The following is a 3,067-nucleotide window of genomic DNA, read 5'->3' on the forward strand; positions in this document are numbered from 1 at the left end:
AATATCATTCCCCCCCCACCGCCATCCTTCTCTTCCTCAATTTTCCTGTAAAACACCTTTATATGGAAACCCATTTCCAAAGAAACCAAATGCAGAAATGTGAAGCCACAGCAGACAGAATAAAATAAGGACAAGTGGCCTGTTAAGGTTTTACTTCCTTTAAACTGGGACTAAAACTTCCACAGCAACATCGGTATATCAGACCTCATGTTTTTGTTAGTTCCATCATGCCCTCTGGGGACCCCCCCTGCCCCAGTCCAGGGGCACGTGTGCAGCTGAATCCATCCCACTGTCCCTGTGGAAATGCATGAGGCCCAGGCCTGGCCAATTAGCATATTCTATTTCCCTGGCCACTGTGATTGGCTTAGTCATGAGCATGTGACCCAGGCTGAGCCAATGGTCGATAAGCCTCAGATTTAAAATTATTAAGGAAGAGAAGCTACAGTTTTCATTAGATTGGACGCAAGGGTCGGGGGTGGGGGGGTTGGGGGGGGCTAAGCTGGGAGCTGCTAGGGACCCCTAGCACCAGTGAGCCGTCCTGAAAGTAAATCCATTAATTTTGGCTGAGACAGATGGAAGAGACGGTGCTGCTAGTGGACCTGGGTCCTAACCTCTGAGACCTCCGGAGCTTCAGATGTTGGAGTCAAAGAAATGCCGTCCTTTGCTTAAATTGCTTAGATTTATATTTTCTGGCTGCTTTTACAAAAACAGACAAACACGCCAGCGGTACTTACAAAACGCTTGGGATGCGGTTCCTGTCCTACTCCTGTTCAGACTTTGAAATTGCAACACGAGGCGTACATGTGTCGAGTATAATGAGGGCGGCAAAGCCGTAATCCACCTTGCAGCGCAGAGGGACAGGTTTCCCAGCGCAGAGGACGCCGCGTGCGCTCCTCCTCTACGACGCAGTGAAGTTCCCGCATCTGCACAGAGAGCAAAGGCCTTCCTGGATGAAAGTGGGCATCGCCCCTTCTCAGGCCGCCACATATCGTTGTTCAGGCTGTGCACTGCACAAGTGCTCCTGGGCTAGAGGACTCGTGTGGCTGAAGGCACATTCCCTCAGGGGGCCGTCCTGGCTGCCGTGAGACTGCACTGGCCTGGGCGGGAGGACACCGAGATGTCTTGTGAGTTAGTTGCATGCAGCCCTGGCAGCACTCACCCTAAGTGTTTGCCTGCTCTCCTACCCCCACCCCCACCCCCACTCTTCAGTACTGAGTATCCCTGGAAAAGAAGTGCTTTGATCCAGCGGATTGGTTCTGCTCTTCATTCGTAGTTACCACTTGTGTTGATTTCCCACCGCTTCTGTAACCAATCCTCACACACTTCGGGCCTTGAAATCACACACATTTATTATCTTACAGTTCTGGTGGACAAGAGGTCTGACCCAGGTCTCACTCAGCTAAATTCAGGGCCATCAAGGCTGCATTCCTTTCTGGAAGTTTGCAGGGAGACTCTGTGTCCTGGGCTTTTCCAGCTTCTGGAAGCTGTTGGCACCCGTGGCTCCTGGCCCACTTCCTGCACCTCAGGGCCGGCAGGGGTGGGTTGCGTGTTCTAACATTTTCTCCCTCCCGCCTACACTTTTGCCTCCCTTTGCCACTTCTGAGAGCCTTGTCCGTGCGTTGAGCCCACCCAGATCTCGCCATGCCGTGGTTCTTGACATAACCACATCTGGAAAGTCCCATTTGCCATGACGGGTGACAGGCACGCTGGGGTCCGGACGTGGCACCTTTGGGGGACAGTGTTCTCCCTACCACACTACTGTTTAAATGTAGTCAATTGTTCTGGGCCTCAGTCGGCGATCACTGACTCCTGGGCTGGGCTAGCTGCACCTCGCGGCTTGCCAGGGTTTCCAGACAGACCTGAGCTGTCACTTCCCTAGCTGCTCCGAGGGTCAGGCGCCCTGCAGGCACCCTGCTGACTTGCTGACTTCTGAAACCCTCTCTCTCCACGCAGCCTGGCAATGAGATCCTCGTAGCCTTCCAGGTAACTGAGGGAGAACATCTGCTTTGCAGGGAGGGCCTCATTTGTCACTCAGTGTCCCATGGACACAGGATGAGCCCTTTTCCTAGCTGTAGTATTTTCAGTGTGTCCACATTTTATGTTGGTTTTAGTTACATTCAAATCACACTTCGGACTGCACATCTCATGCTGCTTGGGAGGGAAGTGATTTCTGGAATCTTTCTGGAAACTGCGTCGGTCAAGGTTAGCTTGCTGTGGTTCCCGCCCTGGAATTAGGAAGTCTCAGCTCTGGGACCTTGAGCATCGTCACGTGACACATAATGACCATTTTCTGCCTGGAAACGGATCAATCCCGTTCTTCAGAGGTGGTTTCAGGTTTGTGAGGTCGATTGTTGATGGCAGCATACAATGACCATGCTTCATCATTCTTCTTTCTCTGATCACGTGCTGGGCCCTCCCCGACTTCCTCAGGGTTCGAACGTGGGGTCTACAGTGAGGGTGCAGACGTGGCCGGCAGGCGGGAGCTGAGGGAGACATGCCATTGCCTCCCAGCACCGGACCGGGGAGATGCCACCCGGCGTGGTTTCTTCTTCCTCATTAAAAGATAATTTTCAGCGAGGTAAAAACCACGACTGTCATACAGATACAAAATGAACACGTGTTCACATTTTATTTAGCTCATTCATTAAATGAGGACACCAGGCAGATGGTGTAGCCGACCCCAAAGGGATAGAAGGCAGAAGCACACATTTCTGCGGTGTAAAGGCAGGTTGAAGTATGTGGCCACACACACCTGACTTTTCCAGGAGTGTGTGTGGGGGGGTCAGACAAACCTCTGCTAGGCTTAATACAAAGCAGCTTACCCAAGGTCTTCCACTGCGTATGGAGTGCATGCGTCTGGGCTGCTGGGGGAGGCTGCTTAGGCATCGTTAGGTTGGAGGTTAAAAATAAAATCCGTGCTCCACGTCCAAATGGCGTCCTCCTCGCCAGAGTTGATCTCAGTGGGCTTTCAGGAAGATTCAAGAGCGAGGACCTTCCAAGTGTGGCTCTGGGGTAAGGAACTGCCGAGCCTGACGTAGACATACTGGCTTGGAGCTATGCGCCCGAT

This window comes from Rhinolophus ferrumequinum, chromosome 25 (genome assembly GCF_004115265.2).
Source record: "Rhinolophus ferrumequinum isolate MPI-CBG mRhiFer1 chromosome 25, mRhiFer1_v1.p, whole genome shotgun sequence".
In the NCBI taxonomy this organism is placed as follows: domain Eukaryota; kingdom Metazoa; phylum Chordata; class Mammalia; order Chiroptera; family Rhinolophidae; genus Rhinolophus; species Rhinolophus ferrumequinum.